Raw genomic sequence first — 13,574 nt, 5'->3', positions numbered from 1 at the left:
AGAGCGACGTAAAGCGAGGTGTGCGTGGCGTACAGTGGCCCCTGGCGACGGGAGGCCTGGCGGCACGCTTGCGGCCGGTCGGGCTGGGAAGGAAGGGAAAGAAGAGGTCAGGGTAGCACAGCGCCCTTTTTACCCATTTAGCTTTAAGTAGGTCATCGAGACCTAGTGTGTGCTAGGCACTGCTTTAGGCGCTTAGGGTACATTAATGGCAAAATCAATAAACTCCCCTGCCTTGTGAAATCTGTATTTTAGCAGTAATTGTTAGGCTGATTTTACAAGGTTATGAGTAGGATTGAGGGGAACAGATTCAAATTGAGGTTATGTGTGTGTCCTCAAGTGACTAGAAGAGGATAGAGAATACCAAGGGGATACCAGTATTCAACTCATTCAGTAGAGATTTATTGGATTGCTGTGTGACGGGCACTGTGGTAGGCACATGCCAGTTGCCTTTGCACTTGGCAGTGGAGAGTCCTTTTGTCCTTAGGGACCGAAAGAGGTTCTTTGGGGTTAGATCTGCCTGTCAGAGACACAGATGCCAAATAGCATCTGCTGCATTATTAATTGCTTAATAACATTTGGTCTTTTAATTTGGCTTGGGATAAGGGAGAATCCAGGTCGTCACGTTAGGACACAGCTGGTGGCTAAAAACAGCAGAGCTCTCTCATGAGCTTCCCTATGTCTTGAGGTTATGTGTTTTGCTTTAGGGAAGACACCCGCCCACCTCCTTTCTGAATTTTCTCTCCATGGTAGCAGGTGTGACCTCGAAGCCAACATAAGCCCTTAGGGTACAGCCAGTGTCTTGGGGCTTCTGATGATTCTGCCCTGGGTCTGGACAGTGAAAAAGAGATTGGGCCAAGGTCAAAGCCCAGTAGGAGCAGCAGAGCTGAGGAAAACATGATCAGAGAGAAGGCTCTTGCCACCATTCTCTCTATGTGTTGGGTTATTTGGAGTCGTTTGAAACAGTTTCCTTAGGGGACTGCATAATCTATTTTGGACTTGCGTTTCTATGGCAATAGAGAATTCTCAACTTTGTATTCTGAAGGCCCATCTTGTCTATTTTAGGATCCTCTGTTTCTCCCCTTGTCCATGGTTAAAGGTGTTTTGAAAGCATGTTTTGGTTTTTCCAGTGCTTCTGGAACAGGAACTTAAAGGCAGATGGGGATTTCTGTGAGACTGATGACCTTGAGAAAGACTGAAATTCTTTTTCAAAGTTGAGCTGGGAGTATTTTGTCCCATAAGTACAGCAGGGCCTCTCCCCAGTATGAATGTCAACTCTTTTTCAGGTGCTGCCCAGAGTCTTTGTGTTACAGTAGGAACTCTGTGTTTCAGACTAACCTGGATCTACTGTGCCATGAATTTTTTTTAAAAAAATCTTTATTGAAATATAATGCACGCCATACAATTCACTCATTTAAAGTGCACAGTTAAATAGCTTTCATTACTTTCGCAGAGTTGTGCAATCACTTTTAGAATATTTTCATCACCTCCTGAAACACCCTGGCATTCTCTGGCCATTAACCACCAAGGCTGTCATCCTTCCCAGCCCCAGGCAATCATTACTCAGCTTTTTCCGTTTATGTAGATTTGCTTACTTGGACCTTTCATATAAATGAAATCATGTAACGTGGTCTTTTGTAACTAGTTTCTTTTATTTAGCACAACGCTTACTTGCTTGCTTTGTTTCTTTGGGTAGTGGTGCCATCCCTTTTAATTTTGAGACAAGAATGTCCTGCAGGGTCACCAAGTTGCCTAGGCTGAACCCACACTTACAACCTTCCTGCCTCAGCTTCTGTGTGTTAAACATGTATCATGGATTTAAAAAAAAATTTTTTTTAGTTACTGTTTTCTATTTGAAATAGATTTTTCCTCGTATTGTTATTTTAGCCTTGCTGTTAAAAATTTTTCCCCTTTAAATGTGTTCTGAGTGTTCTGTATTTCCCAGTGAAGCACAGTGATTTCCTGGAGGTCTGAGATGTGACTTTTCTGATTTAGCACTGTCACCTGATGGGGAAGTTAAACCCTAGGGAGATGGAGGCGGAGAGAAGGCACCCCAACGGGAAGTTACTGACCTGGGAATTTCTCTGGGTACAGATCCACTGTCGCAGTAATTGCAGCAATTTCATTTTGCACTTTCCATGCAAATGGGTCTGCTTCTGGGATTTCTCCAGCTGGACTTTGTGGACACTGACCTGCTCCTCCACTGTTGTTAAAGATAGTGACACTTTCTCTTCCTTTCCTCTTGGACCTATTTATCATGCCAGGTCCAAGGATCCCATTTTTTGGATCTCCTTCTTTTTTGCTTTGTTTGAAAGAAGGGACAGAAAGACCTGGGAGTGGGAATTGGCCTTTCTGTTTTCCCCTTGGGCTGAGAGCAGGAAGGTGAGGATGGCAATGTCCTCTGTTCCCGCCTGATGGATGAGGAGTGAGGGGACCCTTTTCACCCGTACTGAACACAGGGAGTTCAACTTTGGTGACTTCCACTTATAAATACTGCCTTTTAGCATCTAGGTGTAAAGTTTAACCACCAAGAGGTGTTGCTGGTTTGATGTGTTTATGGGGTGCCCATCAAACCAGGTGTCCCCTTGTGGCTCTTAGCAGCTTGCTGAAGATGTAGACCCTGATTCTGATTGGCAGGACTGGGATGAGTTCTAGCAGATGAGAGAGGGTCTCTGTCTGGTCTCAGAAGGTTCTTAAGGGAGCTGTTGTCTCTGCCTGTCTGCAGGAGTGTGCCTTCAGTGACAGGGTGTGATAGAGGGTCGGGGGACACAAGTTCCTTTGCCTGTACCAGGGTCTCCTGTTTAAATGTCCCTGGGCTCTCTACTGTCTCTAAAACAAGTGACCACATGAGCAGGTGGATGCAGCCAGTGCATTTACTCTTCCTCCGGTTGATTGGAAACTGGAGGTTAATGCTAACTGGAGAGGATGGGGTGAAGGCAATGGACCTTGAGATTGGAGGGGGAGGTGGCTCCAGGATCCAGAATTTAAGGATTAATGGGAGCTAGGCGAGGTGTTGCACCTTGTAATCACAGCTTCTGGGGAGCCTAAGGCAGGAGGATCGTAAGTTGAAAGCCAGCCAGGGCTACTTAACTAGGTCTTGCCAATCAGTCCATCAGTCAGTCAAGGTGGGGCATGGCTTAGTTCCGAGGTCAGTTTTTAATACCCCTTTCCAAAGAAAGGATCAGTGGGCCTTTGTGGTTATCCTCGTGATCCCTTTTTTTCCCCCTAGGTACTCAAACTGGGGACATGCTCCTGTGGGGCTACTATACTCTCTACCCTTATTATTTTGAGTCAGGGTCTCTAAATTGCCTAGACTGGCCTTGAATTTGCAACCCTCTTGCTTCAGTCTCCCTATTAGCTGGGATTACGTTATGGGCGTGCAGCTTCATGGCAGGCTATCCTTACACATGTTTACTTACAATGTCAGTGGTTATGTAAGTAGCTATAGAACATCCTTGATTTTGTCTCTTGGCCTCCAAAACCTAAACAGTTACCATCTGGCCCTTTTAAAAGTTTATCTAGTCCTACCTTAGAAGTTGTTTTTAAAAATCCTTTTTAAATCATCATAAACCATAGATGTAGAAATTCAATCAAAACTTATGAATGTAAATGTGTAATTTAAGTATTGGAAAACAACTACCTTGGGCCGGGGTGTAACTTAGGGATTGAGGGGCTTGTCTGGCTTTTAAGGGGCCCAAGGTTTTCCACTAGTACCTCAAAAAAAAAAAAAAGTATCCCAGCACCCCAGGGTCCCCATGGCCTCAGCTCCAGCCCCACCTAACCTCCGGAGGTGCCCCTCCCACAGGCAGGCCGCACCCGACTTTCATAGTAAACACTTTGCATTTCTTGAGAGATTGAGCACCCAGTGTATCCTTAGCTGGTAGTCTTTCCCTTCTTAGCTCCATTAGAGGATTTGGAGTAGGGAGTGACGGGATCTTATTTATGCATTAAATCATGACTCCCAGGGAGAAGGATGTGTGGGCCAGCAGGAAAGCAGAGAGCACACAGTTAGGGGTGGTGGTGGCCATGCCCAGGACAGAGGCCTCTGGGGCTGTATGTGGAGGCAGGATGGGTGGGAGGAAGGTGAGAGGACAGTACTAGCTGAGTTGTTGGAGTCTCTGGGGTGTAAGGATGCTACTCCAGTAGGTCAGCTGGGGCACCGGAAGAGACCCAGAGGATACCTGTAATCTGTCACTTCTGCTTTAGGGGATATGCCCAAAAGAACTTCCTAAAGGGTCTTGGAAAGATTGTATTTCCATGTTCACAGCAATGCTATTCACTGGAAGCAGCTCCCAGGTGTCCATGATAGGCGGATAGATAAGGAAAATTCATCAGAACAGCATAGAGTGTGGCCCTAAAGAGGAAGGAAACTCTGACATACACTGCAACATGGCTGACCCGCAAGGACATTACATGAGGTGGAATAAACCAGCCACAAAAAGACAAATACTGTACAGTTCCACCTAAAGGAGGTATCAGTCAAAATCATGGAGGCAGAAACTAGAATGCTTGTTGCCAGGTGCTATTGCTGCACTGAGTTTCATCTCTGCAAATACTTAAAACCTTGGCTCTGCCGTGATCCCCTCTCTCTCTCACCTTACTGATTTCTTCTCTGTGCTGGATTGTCCCCATCTGTACATCGCACAAACAGCTGGAAGGCAGCTGTTCTAAAGATGAGGAAGGTGCCCCCTAGAGCCCGTGTCCCTCTTGGCCTCCCGTAGTTTTGTTTTCCTGAAAATTTCTTGCAGAGTTAGCTGTACCTTCCAGAGCTGTCCCCACCTCTTGCATTACCTCACATGCAATCAAATGACCTGCCTTTTCACCTCCTTTTTTCTTCTTCTTTTTATTATTTTGTTTTGTTTTTGAGACAGGGTCTCTCTGTGTAGTTCAGCCTAGCCTTGAACTCACTCTGTGGTTCAGGCTGGCCTTAAACCTGTGATAGGCCTTTCCTCGGCCTCCTGAGTGCTGGACTACATGCCTGCACCACCACACCCAGCCTTTTCTTTCTTTTTCTTTCAGTCTCATTTTGGAGGAGCTGTCATTTGGTTTTTCACAGTGGCCTCCCATTCCCACCAACAGCGCACAGGGCCCAATTCCTCTACATCCTGGCTGATGCTTGGTATTTTCTGCACCTCCCCCACGGTACCCTAACAAGTGTGAGATGGTATCAGTGTGATGTTTTTATAAACAAAACAAAACAGCTCAAACCCTTAGCAAATGCTGGTTTTGGTTGATGACACATGTGCTGACATGTTGGTGGCGAAGTGTTCTGATGTTTGTGGTTTGCTTTGAAATGCATCAGGGGAGGGTGGACTGGAGATGAATGGAGAGACGTGTGACAAAATGATGAGCCACTGCAGAGAGGTGTTAACAGTTGTGGCATTAGGTGCTGCTTGTACACAGCTTTGAAGCTTGAGAACTTTCATAATCAATCTTTTTGGGCTACTTTCTGAGCCTTAGAGAAGTTTTACTGTGCAGGACTGAGACTCCTCTAGTGAATGTGGACCCAACAAGCTGAAAGAGGCCCAAGGGGAAGCAGATAGAAACCACTGACCAGGACGCAGGGCTCTGGAGGTGTGTGCTTCAGGATGGGAAAGGGGACCACAGAGGACCAAGAATGGGACCCCCGTCCCTCAATGAATGTCTGTCTGGCGCAGGCTGTTCCCACAAGGGTGGAAGGAAGTTAGGTCATTGGGTGTTGCCCTCAGAGAGGATGTTGGGCCCTGGCCCCTCTTCTCTCTTGCTCATTACTTCTGACTGCCAGGGTGTGACAGGTCTTCCATTCCACTATTGTCATGATGCCATCAGACCCCAAGCAGCAGGACCAAGTGATCCTGCACAGAAACTCTGAAGCCAGAATATTATCTTCACTCTTCCCAGTTTTGTACTTTAGGTATTTTGTCACAGGATGGAAAGCTTAGTGACCCAGTTCTTGAGAGTCAAGATAACAGGTGAACTAGGGGAGGCCACTGGTCCTGGGCAGGATCTGCAAACTCAGGCTTAGGGTTTTGGGCTGCAGGTCCAAGAAGTTACAGTGCTCTGTTGGCCCTGTGAGTTCTCAGGTTGTGCCAGTCTCGTTCGTGGGTTTCTACACAGTGCAGGATGGTGAGACATGGTGCTACCAAGGGGAACAGGTGCTCCCCCAAGACTACAGTGGTATCATTTTCCTGTGTCTGCCTGGTCACTGTGCCACATCTCTATCAGTTGGCCCATCTATCAGTCAGTCCATTTTCAAGCACCTTGCAGTGAGATGGTCATCACTGCCTCCTCCTTTGATGTGGAAAGCAAGTATTCTCCAAAGCCCCTGTAGCAAGCTGAGCATCATACAGGGAGAGTGAATGTAATGACATCTCGGTGACTGACATTCCTGACCAAGGTGGCCAGATTAAGGCTTTTTGTTTTGTTTGGTTTATTTTGATACTGGGAATCTTAACTCATGACTGTGTGTTTGCTAAGCAGGTGCTGTGTCACTGACTATATCCCCAGCTCAGGGTGGCCAGATTGATGCCCACAAATCAACTGAAATGTCCATGATGACAAAACTGGTGGCACATTTTCTCTGGAATCCTGGAAGGGGCTGGAGACACACTTTGCTCGTTCATTCATTCATTCATTCATTTAGTGGTGCTGGGGATTGAAGCCAGGCTCTTTACACAGAGCTACATCCCAGGTCCTTTTTGAAAAATTTGAAGTTTTACTAAGTCACCAAAATGCCCAGACGGGGCTTGAATTTGTGATCTTTTTGCCTCAGCCTCCAGAGAGCTGGGATTATAAGCATGCACAATTATACCCTGCTTCTTATCCCTGACCCTTGGGCCTCTGCTTCTTAAACTCCTTGCCTCTAGACTCCAGGCTGCTTCTGTTGGCAAAATTCTTCTTTGTAGGACACAGTGCATAAGGTTGAGTCTTCAGGTATTCTACAGTTGTTTTCATGACTTTGCCAGCCGCCTGCAGCGGGAATCAGCAGGATGAAAATAGCCCACGAATGGGGAAGGAGGGCTAAGAAGCTGTGACGGTGGAGGTAGAAAGCGGCTGGGACTGCAGCTGCATACAGCTCATAAGTCTGTGATCTCTCTAGATTCTACTTGGGTCTTATTCTGTGAGTTTCCAGGTACCCCATTTACAATTCCCAGCGGGTAAAGGAACTCTGTTTTGGGGGGAGGTGTTTGAGACAGAATTGCACTCTGTAGTTCAGGTTGGCCTTGAACTCACTATGGAGCCCAGGCTGGCCTTGAAGTCACAGTGATCCTCCTGCCGCAGCCTCCTAAGGGCTGGGATTACAGGAGTGCACCACTATGCCCAGCTTTGGGAACCCATTTTTTTTTTTTTTTTGATACCTTGGAAAGTGGCATTTTTCTGTACAATTTATTCATACAATGCATTTTTGGTTCAAACTAAAACAAGTCTTCATTTCCTACCGATGTGGATTCCGATGGTCTTTTGTTTCATTATCTCAGCTGTAGTCTTTGAGCATTCTTTACCTGATTGGCAGATAGAAAATAACAGAACATCATTATCTTGGCTAACAGAGTTGTATATGTTTGTCAAGTCTCATAACAAAAACATTCCATGGTGTGTAATTCTTACCAAAAAACCTTCAAAATTAGTGAATGAATGTACAGGCACACACCAAAGTGCTTTTGGTATTTATAGCTTACTTTCAAGTGCACCAAAATTAGATAAATTTTAAAGTATTCATTGTTGACAGTGGAGAAAAGGACCAACTTCTAGGCTGCATGTGGCAGGGAGTGGGGTGATGCTGGATATAAAGTTTAGTGGGCAGGAAGAATAAATTTTTGAGATCTACTGCGTAGTATATAATGTAATGTATATTTGAAATTGTTAAGAGAATAAGTTTTGAGTGTTCACATAGCAAAATGTATTAAGAAATGAGGTGATGAATGCATTCATTAGCTTGATTTAATAATTCTATAATATATACATTTATCAAAACATCATGCCCGGGGCTGGGGATTTAGCTCAGCGGCATAAGCGCCTGCCTTGCAAGCAGGCAGTCGTGAGTTCGATCCCTGGTACCGATAAAAAGGAAAAAGACAAAAAAAAAAAAAAATGATGCCCATAAAAACATAGAATTATTATTTATCAATTAAATAAAAATTTCAAAACCCCAAAGAGTTCCTAGGTCACAGGCTCATGCAGTAACTATGACATAAGTGTTTTCTTTCTCCTCCTCCTTTATTTGTTCTCCTTCATTTTGTTTTTTGTGGTGCTGGACATAGAACTCAGCAGCTTAGTGCTTTGCCACTGAGCTACATCCTCAGCCCCTTATTATTAATGTTTTTTTTCCTAGTGCATGTGTATTATAAAACTGAAGTGTGTGCGCAGCCTCCTTTAAAATTGTTGTAAGTACCAGACTCGTTTTGTGGAGGAATCCACCTTGCAGCTGGTCTGAGCCGCTTGGGTGCTGTGAGGGGTGGAGAGGGGTTTAGATGGTACAGAGTGCACAGGAGTGCAACTCTCACAGCTGGGTATGTAGCGGACCTGCCTATAAGGCTCATGTGGGCAGCATCAAAACGGCTTTTCCAGGGGCTGCATAATTCAGAATCTGTCTTCAGAACTGAGCACAGTTGAGCCAGGTGTGAGGGGGCATGCGTGTAGTCCCAGCATTCAGGAAATTGAAGCGGAAGCATCACTGCAAGTTAAGGCCAGCCTGGGCTACAAAGTGAGTTCAAGTCCAACCTGAACTGCATAGTGAAACCTTGTTTCAAAAAGACAAAGAAAAAAAAAAATTGGCCAAGGCTGGGGGACTTGGTAGCATTTCTCTTTCCTTGAGGAAATTTGAAATAAAGATGTTTTATGGATAATGCTATGGATAGATCTGCCAAAGTAAAAATAAAAGCACTCAGCATAGTGTGATTAGATGCTACCACGTGCACAAAAGGATAGAAAAAGCACCCATAATCACATTTGCTTATGTGGCTGTGGCAGGGACACATGAGAGAAATAATTGGTTTCTCCTGGGATGGGGCAGAGGGTGGGGCTGGCTGGCTGGAGGTGGGTGTGGGAGGGGGCTTTCCCTGGAGGCCTGGATTTTGCATGATATGCAAATGAACTTCCCGTTTAAAATTAGATAAAGTATTAAAAGAATGTGTATAGAACAATATGAAGCAAGGATTGTTTTGCCCATGAGAAAGTTCATCATAAAATCCTTCTACAGAGATACTTAGGCAGCAGACCCCTTCCTAATTGTGGCATTTTGGGGTACAGGAAGCATTGTCTTCTAGAACACACTCTAGAAAGGATGGATGGCTGACGCTCTTGGCAGCCAAATGGGCTTATTTATGAGAGTGCCTGGTCCCTGTGGCTTCCTTCTTGTCGCTGAGTTGGTAGGGTTGGAGCTAGTCTCTCTGGCTTTGGTCTAGAAAGCCTTTTTCTGCAAAAAACATACTTTGTACATTGGACACAGAATCCCATTATCCCTTCTTGAAATGGGGCTTCTGTCTGTCAGGATGACTGGAGAAAGGAAATGCAAATGCGGAATGAGAGATCCTTACATTAGTGCAATTCTCATTTGCTATCAGTTTACGCCACTGTCTTCCAAATGCTTTTGAAAAATGCATGCAGGATGTGAGATAAAACATATCAAATCCAAGTTGATTCAAATTCACAAGAGCACTCAGTTCTCTGGTCCTTCAGCTCCAGTGGCTGGAAGCCAGAAGACACAGCCCAGGTAACTGTTTTATTTGGGGGAGGATGGAAGCCAGAGCCTTGCAATGCTGGGCCAGAGCTGTGCCGCTGAGCTCCGCCCCAGTCCCCCAGGTTACATGGTTTAATGTAATTTAATTCTCACAACAACCCAGTGCAGCCATTGTTCTTCTGTTTTTCAGATAAGGAAACTGAGAGACTTGCTCACTACCTGTCATGCAGGCAGTAAGTGATAGGGTAAGAATTTGAACCCAGGCAGCCTGGCTCCAGAGCCTGAGCCATTAACCTTCTGTCTCTGTGTGCCTTTGTATGTGTGTTTCATACTCATAATTATAAAAGCTTAGATATTTGGTGTACCAACTCGTGACAGGCTAGGGAATAGCATGTCTAGAAACACCCTTTCATCACGTCAAGAGACACTTTTAAGGCTGGGCATGGTGACATATGCCTGTAATGCCAGTACTTGGGAGGCTGAGGCAGGAAGGTTGCTGTGAGTTCGAGGGCAACCTGGGCTACAAAGTAAGTTTAAGGCCAGCCTGAACTACATAGTGAAACCCTGTCTTAAAATGACGAAAAACCACAACAACAAACCACTTTTAGCCAGGCATGGTGGCACAGTCCTAGCCATGTGGGAGGCAGAGGCAAGAGGAGCCCAAGTTTCAGTTCAGCCTGGGCAATTTACCCACTTAGTGAGAGAGACCCTCCTTCAAAATGAGAAAAAAAAAATAGAAAAAACAGGGATCCTTGGATATGGACCCCAGCTGATGAGTTTCTTGCTGCTAGGCATGGTGAGATGGCTACTGTCCTCTGGACTAGGAGCAGAAGAGAGTGTGCTAGGCCATGCATGCTCTAACCTTCTGCTTGTCCCTCTTTCCAGGCTAGGACTTGGCCTTAGTGACAGAGAAAGAAGGTGGAAAGAGCTTGGGTGTCTGGCCCTGTGGAGTGGCCATTGCTGCTCCATGGGGGAGGGGAGCTTCCCTTGGTTGAAGCCCTTGTAATCTCAGAGAGCAGCCAGGCTCACCAGCAGTGGAGACCTCTGGCTTGTGAAAAGAAAGGATACCTTACGCTAGCTGCCTTTTGCTAGCCAGCCAGGGGAATATTCAAAGCGTTGTAGAAAGAGCTGAATAACAAGCTTTGAGGCCTAATGAGGTCACTTTAATTATCTGGAAATATTCTTGGAAATTTTCTTGACAATAGTAGGAAAAGGAGGGGCTGGGGATTTAGCTCAGCGGCATAAGCTCCTGCCTTGCAAGCAGGCAGTCGTGAGTTTGATCCGCGGTACTGATAAAAAGGAAAAAGACAAAAAAAAAAAAAAAAAAAAAGTAGGAAAAGGAGGGATATTTTATTTGGTTGAAGAAATAAAGCGAGCATAGAAACACATTCAGTTCTGCAAATGTTTGTGGAATAGCTACTGTGTGTCCAGCGGGGCTGCTGGAGTTCTGGCCTGGTTGGGGTATGTGTGTGTGGTCCCAGTGTGCGGGTGTTTGGGAAAATCCAGTGAAAAAGAACCAAGTGTGCCATAAGACTACAGGAAAAGGAGGACAGTTCCAGCGTTTCAGAACCTAGGATCTTTGCACTGAGCCGCACCCCCAGCCTTGTTTCATATTTTATTTTGAGACAGGGTCTCACCAAACTGCCCAGAGTAGGGTAGAAGTTGTGGTCCTCTTGCCTCAACCTTCCAGAAGCTGGGATTAGGGGCATGCCATACCGTGCCTGGCCGCAGAGTGCAGGTAATGGGATTTAACTGAGAGAAGCAAGGTCAAGGGCAGCCAGACGTTGGAGACTGGGATTTGGGTCGGAAGGAGGTGCTTGGAAAGTGGTCAGCACAGAAGTGACTCTCATCCAACCTGGAATAGGCTTGGTTTATCTCCAGCTTTACAGTGTGCTGGGAACAGTGTGACATCGGTCACTTCAGACTGGATCCAGCAGTGGCTGCGGCAGACACAGAGATGAGCTTGTGGTTACAAAATGACCAGTGGCTGCTGGGAATAATGGTGCATACCTGTAATCCCAGCAACCTGGGTGGCTGAGGCAGGAGGATCTCAAATTAAAAATCAGCCTAGCCAATTTAGCAAGACTTTGTTCCAAAATTTAAAAAACAATAGGGCTTGGAGTATAGCTCAGTGGTACAGAACTTTCCCTGGGTTCAATCCCCAATACTACAATAAATTAAATAAAATAAATAGAAAAATAAAAACCAGAGGTGGTGGAGTACATAATGTGACCTTGACCTTGGGTAGTGGGGGAGGCTCTTTGGAAAGAATCAAGCCAAGCCCCGGGTGGCCTTACTGTGTGGTGCTGAGTTCCCTTAAAAAGGGACACTCATGCTTTACCACAGTTGGAGCTGCAAAGCCCAGGCTTCATCCCAAGCTCCTCCCATGGTGGGCAGGTGCGGGTGGACTTTAGAAAGGCCAATGTATCTTCTCTCTTTTTTTTTTTGTCTTTTTCATTTTTATCGGTACCAGGGATCGAACTCACAACTGCCTGCTTGCAACACAGGCGCTTATGCCGCTGAGCTAAATCCCCAGCCCGCAATGTATCTTCTCTCCTTCACTGAGACAGGGCCTCACTGTGCAGTCTAGGCTGGCCTCAAACTCATTCGTGATCCTCCTGTCTCAGCCTCCCGATGGCTGGCTTTACAGGTACATGCTACCACACCCAGCTCCCAGTGTGTCCTGTTAGTTGTGGTAAGCAGATATTACCTTGCTCTATCATCCAGGAATCAAAAGGGTCCTTGGGCATAGCATGTCTTCCTTTTGCCTCAGGAAGTGGTCAAAGCTGAAGGACAGCCCATCCTGATGGACTGAAATAGCACGCAGACCTCTGCTCCTCCCATCGCCTCACGGACAGGCAGACAGGCAAGTAAAAGGCTCAGCCGTCTGCTCTATAGATGGTGACATTACCCTTCCCAAGCAGGACTCTGGAGGCACTGATAAATCAAAAGTATTACATGGCACTTGGGAGCCAGAAAAAAAAAGCCAGTAATCAATCACTTGGCAGCCTGAAGACACTTGCCACTTCCTCCTCCTGAGACAGTGTGACCCCAGGAAGAGCTGGGAGAGGGAAGGTGTGGGAAGGGGGAGGGGGAGAAAAGGCCAACGTGATGCAGGCACGAGAGCAACTTCCTCCCGTGGGATTTGAGGCCAGTTTCCGCGACCTTCACCCCAAACCTTTTCCTTATCTCTCCAGTGTTCTAGAGGCAAGACCTGGGTTTCATTTTGACCAAACCTAGGTCAGTCGGGGCTGGGGATTTAGCTCAGCAGCATAAGCACCTGCCTTACAAGTGTGTGGTTGTGAATCCGATTCCTGGTACCGATAAAAAAAGAAACAGACAAAAAAAAAAAAAAAAAAAAAAACCACCTAGGTCAGTGCCCAAATCCCACAGTATATGGTGGATTGACTATGATGTTATCTTTTTTTTTTTTTTTGCCCTAGCTCCCTCCCTCCCCGGCCCCAACCAGGCCGACTATGATGTTATTTCAAGGAAAATTGTTTTCTTTCATGTAAAGAAAGGTACTGTATACATGCCCATGTGTGCATACACAAATCTGTGTGCATTTACACAGATTCATATACACATATGTGTATATATTCATTTGATTTTTAACAAAGATTTGACATACTTGGTTTTCATGCAAAACTTTGTGTGACCAGATGTTTAAAAAGATTGCAAGGTAGGATCAATAAAGTACCCAAATGAAGGCCCTTTGAATTTTCCTGAAGTGAAATTTTACTGATAAATGAGAAGTTTTCCATTTGTTCTGAATGAGTTAACACTGTCCTTTTTGGCATAACATGGGAATAGATTGAGCCGAAACTATTTCATAGGCTGTACAAAGTACTTGAATGTTAATTGAATTAACATTAACATCTTGCAAAAATAAAAGTGTAAAATTGCTTCCTGCTGTTCC

This window comes from Cavia porcellus, unplaced genomic scaffold, assembly GCF_034190915.1.
Source record: "Cavia porcellus strain 051 isolate PalLab524CR breed Dunkin Hartley unplaced genomic scaffold, mCavPor4.1 scaffold_28, whole genome shotgun sequence".
Lineage (NCBI taxonomy): Eukaryota > Metazoa > Chordata > Mammalia > Rodentia > Caviidae > Cavia > Cavia porcellus.
The sequence above is the reverse complement of the archived record's forward strand: the minus strand, read 5'-3'. Positions refer to the sequence as shown.